The 13,398-nt window shown below is 44.5% G+C and overlaps 1 pseudogene; it reads left to right on the top strand.

The window, feature by feature from the left end:
* The first annotated feature begins 277 nt into the window (after positions 1 to 277).
* LOC147690135 (eukaryotic translation initiation factor 3 subunit L pseudogene) lies at positions 278 to 2,849 on the top strand (annotated as a pseudogene).
* Positions 2,850 to 13,398: the final 10,549 nt, after the last annotated feature.

Genomic DNA, 13,398 nt, shown 5'->3' on the forward strand with positions numbered 1-13,398 from the left:
ATTCCCAACCTACCTGATGTTCCGAGTGTCAAGGAGGTGAACTCTGGGTGGCAAGCACTTGGCATCGTGACCATGCAGGGAAGCCTGAGCAGCTCAGATTTGTCCTTCGCTGCCACATCTCAACACTCACAGCCGACATACTGCCCCTCCAATACCACCATCCACCTGCCCTCTGCGGCAACTCCCTTTGTCATTGTACTGGTTGAAGTGCCCCCTTTGTGGAGGACGACAGAGGAAAACTTCAATCAACTTAAAAATAAGACTGTTACTACTCGCGGTATCATGCTAAGAGTACCGGCTGCAGCGGGAACACCATGGGAGACTATGAAGGGGAGGTAAAGGGCCACTATGATCCATACAACTACCAGGCCGAATATGACATGCACACAGGTGACCCAAAGCAGGACTTGGCCTACGAGCGGCAGTACGAGCAACAGACCTACCAGGTCATCCCCGACGTGATAAAGAACTTCATCAACTACTTTCACAAGACAGTCTCTGAGCTCATCGACCAGAAGGTGTATGAGCTCCAGGCCAGCCGCGTGTCCATTGACCTCATTGACCAGAAGGTGTATGAGATCCAGGACATCTACGAGAACAGTTGGGCCAAGCTGACAGAGCGGTTCTTCAAAACTTCACCCTGACCAGAAGCAGAGTCCATCGCTGCCCAGGTTGGAAATGATGCTGTGTTCCTGATCCTGTACAAAGAACTTTACTTCCGCCACATCTATGCAAAAGTCAGCGGAGGTCTAACGTTGGAGCAGCGCTTTGAGTCCTACTACAACTACTGCAATCTCTTCAACTACATCCTAAATGCTGACGGCCCAGCTCCCCTGGAGCTCCCAACCAGTGGCTATGGGATATAATTGATGAGTTCATCTACCAGTTTCAGTCTTTTAGCCAGTATCGTTGCAAAACCTCAAAAAAATCAGAGGAGGAGATCGACTTCCTGCGGTCCAACCCCAAGATCTGGAACGTGCATAGTGTCTTAAACGTGCTGCACTCTTTGGTGGACAAGTCTAACATCAACATGCAGCTGGAGGTCTACACCAGTGGAGGGGACCCGGAGAGTTTTGCTGGCGAGTATGGTCGTCATTCACTGTACAAGATATTGGGTTACTTCAGCCTTGTGGGACTCCTACGTCGGCATTCTCTGCTTGGAGACTACTATCAGGCTATCAAAGTGTTAGAAAACATTGAGCTCAACAAGAAGAGCATGTACTCCCGTGTACCTGAGTGCCAAGTTACCACCTATGACTACGTGGGCTTTGCCTTCCTGATGATGCGGCGCTACCAAGATGCCATCCGCATCTTTGCCAACATCCTGCTATACGTGCAACGCACAAAGAGCATGATCCAAAGGAGCACATACAAGTATGAGATGATTAACAAGCAGAGCGAGCAGATGCATGCCCTTCTAGCCATTGCACTCACCATGTATCCCATGCGCATCAATGAGAGTATCCACACCCAACTTCGGGAGAAATACGGCGACAAGTTGCTGCGCATGCAAAAAGGTGATGCTCAGATCTTTGAAGAACTCTACAGCTACTCGTGCCCAAAGTTCTTGTCGCCAGTTGTCCCCAACTATGATAATGTGCACCCCAACTACCACAAGGAACCATACCTACAGCAGCTAAAGGTCTTCTTAGATGAGGTGCAGCAGCAGGCCCAGCTTTCAACCATCCGCAACTTCCTGAAGCTGTATAGCACTATGCCGGTGGCCAAGCTTGCAGGGTTCCTTGACCTAACTGAACAAGAGTTCCGCATTCAGCTGCTGGTCTTCAAACACAAGATGAAGAACTTGGTTTGGATGAGCGGGGTCTCTGCCCTGGACGGAGAGTACCAGTCTGCTTCTGAAGTGGACTTCTACATAGACAAGGATATGATCCACATTGCAGACGCCAAAGTCGCCAGGCGCTATGGAGATTTCTTCATTCAACAAATCCACAAGTTTGAGGAGCTAAACAAAACTTTGAAATCTATGAACCAGAAAGCGTGAATGATCGGAGAGCGCAGCGGAGTCTGCAAAACCTTGGAGCTGCATCTGCTGGTGTTGTGTGGACAGTTGCAAACAGCTGGTTTTATGAGGTGGGAGGGTAGGAGTTAATCAGACAACACAGTGAGGTGCCCCCTGCTCACAGTTAAGCACAACAATAATCAGAATTGGGGAGTAAAGAGGTAGTACTAAACAGCACCCCAGACCCATCTTTGCCACAGTGAACTGGACATTTTTGCAAATAAATTGAGGAAACTTAAGCCTGTGTCTGTGCTGGGGGAGTTTTGCTGACACATTGTTGCATTCTTAACAAAGTGGTGGTAGTGGAACAGTCCCTGTGAAATCTTTTTTTTTCGCCCTAGCATAGAAATGACTATCGGGTGATCTGGTATTTCATGTAGCTCTGTCCTCCGAGATTGGAAGGAGCTGGTAGTAATCGACCAGGAACAACACACATCACATATAACTACGCTGACAGGGTGACTAGATACAATCCTATTACACAAATATCTTATCGGGACTACTGCATACCCCCACCCATATATTTTATACGCAGTTTTGAAGTGAAACTTTGATGCTAGTCAAGTGAAATATGCTCAGCACTTGGAGGCATTGGTTCACCTCAGCAGCAAACGTTGAGCCTTTGAAAGAATTCTGTACCTCGCATTAGGGGCTAAGTGAGTTTGAGATTTTGGTCCTGAAAAGCAGGTCTTTTTTCTCTGCCTAGTGGGAGTTTTCTATTTGTTCAGTGTACCCAGCCCTAGTCTATCCTTCTGACCCAACACAGCATACAAATAAACTTGTGTCGACTACCGCTTGCAATAAAAGATGCAGTTGCTTTGAAAAATAACACTGTTCACTGGCTGGCAATTAGGACTAATGCTTCATATCCTCACACGCAGATGTTGGCAGAGAAAATTATTATGGTCTGTAGGGTGAGTTGGATAGGCCAAACTGGGAAAACGGCAAAGGAAGATTGCATCATAGTGAATTATAATAATCCTCTGGAGGCTGGTTAAATTTTTTGCGCCATATGCTCGATGGGCATACCTTCAGACTGTATTACAGTTCTCCCACTGGGCTTTTTTTATACCCCCTCAACAACCCCAATGTTGAGGGCTTGGGATATTTGACTTTACAATAGGGAAAGCTGCGGGATCGCTTGGCAAATTCACAGGCCTCATTTAATACCACTACCCTGTTAGTGAGCAATAGTTCCCTCCCATTGAGTGAATTAAATGACCCCAATTGACTGGACTCTTCTCCCAACACAGACCTTCAGACTCATGCCTCCTTAACCAAGGATCCAGTGATTGCGACCCAAGACTTTAATAAGGTCATCTGTTGAAATATAGCCGGGATCCAGAGCAAACTGTTTGATTGTGACTGGCTGGGAATTCTGAAGAACTTTGGTCTGATCTGTCTAGAGGAAACATGGGACACTAAGGGTTACTTGTACCCTGATGGTTATTCCTCCCACTCAGTTTTAGCTACCCGCTCTTTTAGTGGGCATGCTAGTGGTGGGCCTTACGACTCTAATTATATTAGAATATAACTGTAGAGTCCAGGTGATAAATTCTAAATGTAAAACTATCGTGGGCACCCTTTTAATATTTCCTAACAATCATAGACTTCTCCTTATGACTTTCTATAATGCAGTTTTCTCAAAAGATGGAACGGAAGCTATGGTTAGTCTTAAATGTTTTAGGGCTGACATTTTTCCATCAGAGCCCCCCTTTACTCTAAATATGTTGGTGGGAGATTTTATCCTGCATCTGTGCCGCTCCTGTGTTCATAAAAATGAATCTGATTTTGAAGGGCCTTTTGTAACCCAGGCACATTTTAAACACACATGCCAAGGGGAAGCGGCAAACAGTCTCATTTCAGAGTTTAATCTGGTGAACTTGTTGGTGACCAAAGATGACCCTACACCTTTAAGGGGGAGGGCACCGTAGTGTAATTGACTATATCTTTGTCTCTAGTTGTCTGCTCCCCCCACTTTTAGACGTTGAGGTTTTATAACATCATCTGAGCAATCATAACCCATTAACCACTTCATTCTATTGGGATAATAAAGCGGTGAGCTCTAAAGCCGCTTACCAGGCACCCACCACAAAATTGATGATCAGGGCCATAGGATAAAGTAGCCTAACATCATCCAATCGACATTTGTTCAAAACTTCGATGGCTCATGTCATGATGATTTTCAAACTTGTCTGTCAGATGCTGAGCCACCACAGAGGATCCTGGTGTCATCTACTAACATCTGCAGGTTTACTAAGTCAGCACTCCTTAAATCTGTTGCTTACCAGGCCACCTGCGTGGTTAGATGGTTTGATAGATAATGCTCAAGAGCCTATTAGGAGCTAGGGAATCTCTTGCATGCCAAGCCCTGCCGTCAAGAAAAAGTTAAGAAGGCCAGGGTGGCCTTTATGAAAGCCTGTAAAGATTGTAAAGCTCAAATCCAAGACAAGACCTGGGACAAGTTGATGATGGCTAGTCAACAGGGCTACAGCTCTGCCTTCTGCAGTGTCATCAACCAGCCCCTTTTTCTTGAAGGTCATCTCACCAAGCAGGCATGTACTATTCCATCTTAGGCCTGGCTGTATCATTTTAGGGCCATTTATAGCCTTGAAGCAAGGCTGGAGCCTGCAGAAGGTAAACGGACAGACTGTAACTTAACCTTCAGCCTGACGAAGGTCAGAACTGCTATTTCTCAGCTGCTCATAAATGGGGTTGTGGGGATCTTTACAAGGATTTTATAGATTTGTGGGCCCCAATACTGAAACTGCACTTAAACTCAGCTGGATCTAGCCATCTTCCCTCAACATGGTCCCAGTCTATATTAGTACCTGTCTTTACAAAAAGCAACAGATCAGACCCTGCCTGTTTTAGACCTATTTACCTCATAGACTCGGAGCTGAAAGTTATTGATAGGATCCTATTAAATCACCTACTTGACTGGGCAGAGGAGCGAGGCTTTCTGTCTGACCTCAAGCACGGGTTTCGTCCTGGACGGAGAACATTAGAACAGACCTTGAATCTCTATCTTTTAACCTGCAAGTATGCCAAAGCCAAGAAGGGAGTCATCCATCTGGCCTTCATGGACCTTAGCCCTGCCTTTGATAGAGTCATTCGCTCTAAACTCTGGTCAATCATGGAACAGTTGGATGTTGATATAGTTTTAATTAACTTCCTGTGCGACTTGCACAATGGCCTGTCCACCTGCGTTAGGCTTGGCCCCAATTGAGAATGTACTGAGCACTTAAACTCCAGCCAGGAGTACGGCAGAGTTGCATTTTAGTTCTTTTTTTATTTATATTTTACATCAACTGTTTATAGCAGATCCTGACTGTTGCGGGTGTTGATGTCCCCAGAGGATGTGTCTGCCCCATTCCTGCATTACTGTATGTGGACAATACAGTTTTAATGGCCCGTACTGCTAAAAGCCTGAACAAGCTTCTTTCTCTATTTATTAATTTTATGAACAGCCTTGGCCCATCCACCAATTTTTCTAAATCACATGTTATAGGTTTTGGTCCAGCAACAACAAGAGCAATGAAATATTTAATAGAGGGCCAGCACATCGGAAAGGTGGATAATATCAAGTACCTGGGGATACAACTGGATTATAAGTTTAATTGGTACTCGCTCATTAATCAAAATGTTTCCTCTTTTAGCGGGGCAATATTTGGTGTCCCGGATTTTCCAAGCTGATTGGGGCGCATTCATATCCAATCGGTTCTGGAGAGTTACATGGCTAAATGTATACCCTTAGTGTGGTATGGCAGCGGAATATGGGGATACGGCCAGATGGCCCCACTCCAAGTTGCAGAAAATACGGTTTTAAGGAGTCTCTTGGGCGATTGTCAAATCACACCTTACAAACATGTTCATGAAGAACTAGGTTTGGATTATTTAACTGATCGGCTTCGCCTTAATCCATTAAAACTCTGGAACTCGATCTGGACAAACGAGAAGTTGGGCTTTAGCAGGCTGATCCTCCAAGACAGCTTACAGTTAGACAAGCCCTTACAGATTCTGGAGCTTGCATATGTGGCACATTGATTGAGGGCTATGAGGAGGCGGGATATGTTTGGTAACACCATAAATATAACTCTTGCAGATGATAATTGGGTTGAATCTGCACCTATGGACAAGCTCAGGTCAGAACGTGAAGATGTTCCTTTACCAAAACACTTTATGCGACACGCACTGCCGGTGAAAACAGTAGTATTGAACTCTATCTGACTTGGGATATACCTTGCCATCATCATCATTTGTTGACTTATTTTAGGTTAAATGTATTTCACCAACTGGTCCCTTTTAACCGTGGCTATTTTAGATACTCAGATTTGCCCCCCAGGAACTGTGATAACATCTCGATCAACAATAAATTACAAGTGATTATGTTTTGCCGAAAAGATAGCTACCTGTGACACAATTTTATACACCCAATGTTATCACCTCTCAATTTTAACCAAGTCAGGCCAGCCTTACTCTTTTTACAGTTGTTGAATTGACCTTTTACCTGCTTTTCCCTTGTACGTTTTTTGCTGGGAGATTTAAAATATGAAGGATTATGACATTGATATTCTGTGTGTTGTTTTTAAATGTCTTGTCTTTTGTGATTTTATTCATAAAATTGAATAAAGATTATGATGATGATGAGCGGTGGATATGTTAATCAGTTATTTGGATTGAGAAGGTTAGCGGAGGGGTAGATGTCGGAAAAGGATTTGCATATATATAGCGCTTGCTACCGCTGATGGGGTGTTGAAGCGCTTTTTTGGCGGGTAGCACGCTACTCTGGAACCCATAAAGGAATAGTAATGAATTAGTATAGTTAAATATGAAAGTAATTTGAGTGGTGGATATATTGGTCAGTTATTTGGATAGAGAAGGGTAGCGGAGGGATAGAAGAGGGAAGAAAGGTTTGCATTTATATAGTGCTTGCTTAACGTGCTGAGGTGTTGATGCACTTTATTCGGCTAGTAGCACGCTACTCTGTGATTTGTGTAGTGAAATATGAAATTTGAGAAGTGGACATGTTATTCTGTTATTTTGATTGAAAACGATAGTGGAAAGATAGAAGAGTGAAGGATTTTGATTTTTTTTCCAGAGGTATAGCAGGAGGAGACTTGGGATGAGTAAAAAGGGATGTGGAGGGAAAGAGTCAGAGGGAATAGTTTAGAAAGTCTTGTTTTGGGGGATAGGTTTAGTAAAATAGGTGTAAGATGGTGCAAGGAGGGGTAGAGTAGGGGAGAGTATAGAAACGGCTATTTTGGGGATCATAGTAGTGGTATGGGGTTTGGGATGAATGAGAGTGTGGATGTCGAGGATATATTGATAGAGATATTGAAAGAGAAATAGGGTAGTGCATTGGAAAGAGTGGTAGAAATAGGTTTAAGATGAGTCAGAGATTTGAGGTAGAAGACATATTGAGTATGTATATAGGTTAAGAAGTAAGGGGCATATTACCAAGCAATAGCGATAATTATCGCTATTGCTTGGTTAGAGACAAAAATTTACCGCTGAGCTGCGGCGATTTGTACCGCAAATAAACCTTGGTATTACCAAGGTTTATCGCAAATGCGATAAAAATCGCCGCAAATGAATGAATATCGCTGAAAAGTCAGCGATATTCATGCATTACCGAGCTAATGCTCTTAGCCATGTTATCCACCTCCCATTGGATAACATGGCTAAGAACTGCTTAGGGCAGGTGTTAGCTTTTGGAGATATTTGCGCTTAGAGAGAATATCTCCAAAAGTTGGTAATAGGAAATAGCGATGTTAGCGACTGTTTTCAGTCGCTAACATCTTGGCACGCCCACTTTGCATGTCATTAGTGATAAATATCACTGACATGCAAAGTGGGGCCCAAGATGGTTGCTATCTCCTACTAGCTGTCGCTAACTGGTGTTAGCGACAGCTAGGTAATAAGGTGATAATTTTATCTCCGCTTTCTTGGCTTTTAAAGCCTAAAAAGCGGAGATAAACCCCCTTGATAATATGCCCCTAAGTTATTTCATTGGATATGCTGAATTAGAAGAAAGTAATAAATATATAGATCTATAAGGATATGGAAAGTATATAGATGCATAATGGAAATACGTATATGTAGATTAAATGTATAAAAAGAGGTATGGGATGAGAAATAGGGTAGTGCATTGAAAATGTTTTTTTTTTAGAAAAGTGATAAATATATACAATATATATATATAATATATACAATGGTATGTTTATTATCATCCCTGTCACAGTCCCGAATATGGCGAAGGGGTGCCCCATGCTGGCAGTACACATAACACAAACTCATTCAAATAAATAGTACACATGTCTACAAAGCCCCCAGAGAGTCAGCCCTCAGTGTCACACATACCGGCCCTTACATTGTGATCTCAGTCTTAGGATGTTGTGTATAGTATGGTTTTCCCCTCTATGGACCCTATGCATCCATGCAATGGGCCTGGCATTAACGGTGTCTGGACCGTCATGCACAGGTGGTTTACCCTTCCGAAGATTAAAATGGTGTGTTGAGTGTCATGGTCCTCACATAACGTTCCATGTGGGATGGCCCTGGCCTACATGATGTTAGTGGGCTGACTCAGTCAATGTAGGTAATAAGCAGGGTTGAGGTTAGTCATCAGATATCATGTTGACTCTTGAAGGCTTGTGTTAGATGTCAACACAATGTGTATCAAGCTGACAGTTAACCTCAACCTCCCCGTTACAAACTGTTTCTACATCTATTGCATCCACACAGGTCAACTTCCATCAGAAGAAGACCATTTGGGGAGCCGTGGCTTGGAAGGTTCACACCCTGGGGGTCTACCACTGGCTTAGTGCCCACTGCAGTAAGAGGTGGGAGGGCCTTTGGCACTGGTCCCGGAAGATCGCGGAGGTCCAGCTGGGGAGGTTCTCCCAGCATGGAATGGGCACATGCCGGACCCTGACTCCCCTGATGGCCTGCATACTGGTGATGGCCTGACCAGACCTTGATGGGCAGTTGAGGGCCCAACAGCAGCGGAAATGGGGTGAGTCCTGGCCAGAGTAATACATGTCATATTGTCAACTTTGAGTGTTATAGGCAACCATTTAACCAACCATATTGTGGTGGGCCATGTGCCACAAACTTAATGAGTCATTGTCAGTGTGCGTGTACAGTAGCAGCATCCTGCTGTGCTGTGGTAATGGTTTTTCTGAACTGGAACCCAATGGGATCCTGTCAGCATCCAATTCTCTCTATTGAGCAGACAACTGGCTGAGTAAAGTAAGTAATCAGCTCAGTATATCTGAGTGACAATTATACAACACAGCCAACTGGTCTTGCTTGTGTGAGAAGTGATGTTCCCTCACTTCGGTCTCTCATTAGGTGGTGGCCTTATTGCATGTGACATGACATAAAGTTCACAGTACATGCAGTGACTGTACAACAGTTTCTATTGGTAAGTAGTGGTTAAAAAGTGAAATGAGAGTGCAAACTTCACTGGTGCCATTAGCATCAGTGCTTACAAGTTGGTCAGTGTGCATTTGTTAGTTGATGGTTCCTCTGCAATACTGTTTCAAAACACTTATTCACTGATTGGTGACAAGCATGAGGGAGTAAGATGTAGAACTGCGGGATCATATATGAGTGTCTACACTCATCCTTACAAGGCAAACTGGGCTGAAACCACTGTAAAAAATCTCAGTATATATATTGATAGTGCTCTCTCAAAGAGATCACAATTCTAGTCAGTAGTTGGCTCTTGCTTTGGCCTTTTACAAATGTTGAGGGAATTCCTTCGATTACTCGAATTGGATACCAGGAAAACTGTGGTCCAGGCACTGGTTACTTCCAGACTTGACTATGCCAATGTCTGGTACCTAGACCTCCCAGAATGTCTTCTCCATCATCTTCAAGTGGTTCAAAATGCTGCTGCCAGACTGGTACTGATGCTTAAGTCCAGGGCCCATATGTCCCAGCACCTGAAGGCCTTACACTGGCTTCCTATGAGACAGAGGATCTGATTTAAGGCTCTGGCAATGTTTTTCAAAGCTCTTCATGGCAGTGGCGCTGGCTATCTCAGAAAGAGAGTAAACCATTACTTGCCAGCCAGAACACTGAGGTCATCCTCCTTGGGCCTGGCCTGCATTTCTAGAATTTGCCAAGCCCAGTCGGGAGGTAGCTCCTTCAGGTTCCTGGGTGCCAAAGATTGCAACTTGCTACCAGAATCCCTCAGGGCTGCTGCTGACCAGGGGTCTTTAAGAAACTACTCAAAACCTGGTCAATCCGTGGTTAGGGATGTTCTGGATTTGTAAGACTAATTAGCGCCATGACACTCTTTCTGAGTAGCCGTGCACTCTACAAATGCACATCATTCATTCATTCAAACAACACCAAAAAGTGGTGTGATATGCCTGTCCATTGGTATACTAGTGATCCCAAATCTTCATGCCATAGATGTTTAAGGACACCCAAAACCTTAAAATGTGTATTGGCGTGTGGATATGTAATCTATAGATGGCATCATCACCTGAACTAAGTAGGATTCGGGATTTTCTACATGGTTATTTGGAGTCTTTGTGCTGTGTGAATTTAGAGTATCTATCTCCAAAATATTTTCAGGAAATTTTATCTGCAAAATGTGATAGCTAAACTACATGTGTAAAGCTGTCATTTGACATTTCAGGTAGTGGGCATATGATGAAATTTGGAGTGTAAAGTGTATATGTGCAATGAGCATTTGCATGTGACATTGTGTCTGCCACAACACTAATTGATGGTACATTGGTGTTCAACTCCACCTTCATGACATCATAATGTGTTATGAGTAATAGTTTGATTTTTTTAATTCTGGGTTTTGTGTGAGCATTGTTTAAATCAAACACTTGGATCCATTCTGTTTGGTTACATCTCCTTACATTAGTATGGAACAAGTGCCAAAGTATGACAGTTGAACAACTATCATAGTATAGACATAAGAATGGAGTATATACAATTCCATTAATGCATTTGGGCTTGTCTGGGGTTATGACATGAGTGGACCCAACTGTTTTCAGGTCATTTAGCATGCATGCATTGCTCATGCTTAATTAGAAGCCTATGAATTGAACCATAAAGGTGGTGTGAAATGTGGACTTCTTCAATGTTTTCAGTGGATTTCTGCTGGTCAGGTGTGGAAACACAGTTGCAATAAACTCATGTTACATGTCATTTTGGATACATCCAGGGCAAGCTAATGAGAAGAGGCCAATGTTGGTGGGGAAATACTGGTCACGGCAGCTCTGAATGTAAGACATCAGACAAGAAGGAACCCAGTGGCCGGTAGGGTGTGAGTAGTGCTTCAGGGGACATCAGCGCAAGCTCATCATCATCTGCTTCATCCTCTGGTGGACACTCCCAAGTGGTGGTGGACCCAACAGGATTAGTTCCACCTTAATCCTTGTCCACCCTTCCCAGTTCCAGCACCACCCACCCTGTTCTTCCCCACAAGTTGGCCGTCACCGCTCCCCTAAGAGGGGTGCGATCTCCTTTGCTCCGGGCACCTCAACCTCTGCCCTTGTTAGCCTCGCTGCCCTAAGGGAGGAGGCTATTGGCTTCCTGAGGAGCATCTGTATGGGTCAGACTGCAGTCCTGACTGCCATCTAGTGGCAAAGCAACCAGCTGACCTAGATGGTTGCCTACCTGGAAGAAATTCACAAATGCCATGTCTGGCCTACAGAGATCTTTTTCAGATCTGACCTCCTCTCTCACAGCAACCCTGCACCCATCCCAACCTTCCTTCCCCCTCCTGTCCCTTCCCCATCCACAATCTCCAGTCCCTTTCCTATCCCAAGCACATGCATACCTATGAATGCACATACTTCATCTGACACAAGCAACCCACACAAATGCTCAGACTTCAAAAAGACTCAAACATACATGCACAGCTGACACCCAGCTCCCTCACCAACCCCTCCACCTCCAACATATGCCAAGACGCCACACCAACACATATAGAGCCTTCCACAAACACAGCCATGCCAGTAGATGCCACAGAAACAAACACTGACCCTTCCACAGACACACCCATAAGAGCAGACACCACAGCAACACTCACTGACTCAGTGGTAGACCTGGGAATGCACCAAAAACCTACGCCTCCCCAGATGAGGTGTAAGAGGAGAAATATGTTTATTTCTCCTAATTTGTTTCCTCCTTCTATGTGTGCTCCATTCTGCAGCACACATTGAAAGAGGTAAAAGGCTCATGGGATTGATTTTCTGCAGAAAGGTGCCTACATTCCTACATGCAATGGAGGCATCCTTGCAAGGGTGCCTGCATTGGCGCTAGGCAGCCAAAAGGGAACCAGTGCAGGAGAAAAGGTAGGAATGCACATATTGACTTAAATAACGGTGCATTCCTGCTCTTTCCCTGTCATGCAATGCAGCAAGGTGACTTGCTGCGCTGCTTGAATTCAATCAATCAATCAATCAATCAATCAAAGCATTTATATAGCGCACTACTCACCCGGAGGGTCTCAAGGCGCTAGGGGAGGGGGGGGGTTCGCTACTGCTCGAACAGCCAGGTCTTGAGCTGCTTCCTGAAGGCAAGGTGGTCCTGGGTCAGGCGGAGGTGAGTCGGGAGGGAGTTCCAAGTCTTGGCGGCCAGGTAGGAGAAGGACCTTCCTCATGTGGTGGCTCTTCGGATGCAGGGGACGGCGGCGAGGGCGTAGTAGTTGAGGCGGCTGTTGAGGTATCTTGGGCCTTGGTTGTGTAGGGCTTTGTGTGCGTGGGTGAGGATGGACCATCATTTACATTAAATTACTTTTTACAATTAAAACAAAAGTAAATGTGAAAACAACTGTCACTCCAACTTTAGCAACAGTAGGGAGAGTGTCTGACTTTGGATGGGTCAGATTTTTTATTCCCTGTCAAAAGAAGCAAATGTAGGGAAAGTGTTGGACTTTGGATGGTCCGGATTTGCTATCCCCTGCTAAAAGCAGCAAATGTGGGGAAAGTGTTTGACTTTGGAGGGATCAGATTTCCTATTCCCATGCCAATCGGGAGCAACAGTAGGGAACAGTAGGAAAACAAATCAAACACAACTATTATTGTAATATTAATACATTGAAACAATAAAATACTTGATATTCATCAAACCAAACTAATTTGAAAACAACAAGCCAAATTACGATAGCGTTGCAGTACAGAATACTGCCCACCACATTAGGATGGCATGAAGACAGTCAGGCGGCGGAAAGACTGTCCAACACTAATCCGACGGGCTCAAGGAGCCTGTCGGACTTTCGCATTTTCGGCAATGCTTACAATGGTGGCGATACCTACCAGGCATCGCTGTAGATATCACGATGTTCCTTTCCGCCGGCCTTTTCATGACGGTGAAACCGCCATGAAAAGGCTGGCGGAAAG

Source organism: Lissotriton vulgaris, chromosome 9 (genome assembly GCF_964263255.1).
Source record: "Lissotriton vulgaris chromosome 9, aLisVul1.2, whole genome shotgun sequence".
Classification (NCBI taxonomy): domain Eukaryota; kingdom Metazoa; phylum Chordata; class Amphibia; order Caudata; family Salamandridae; genus Lissotriton; species Lissotriton vulgaris.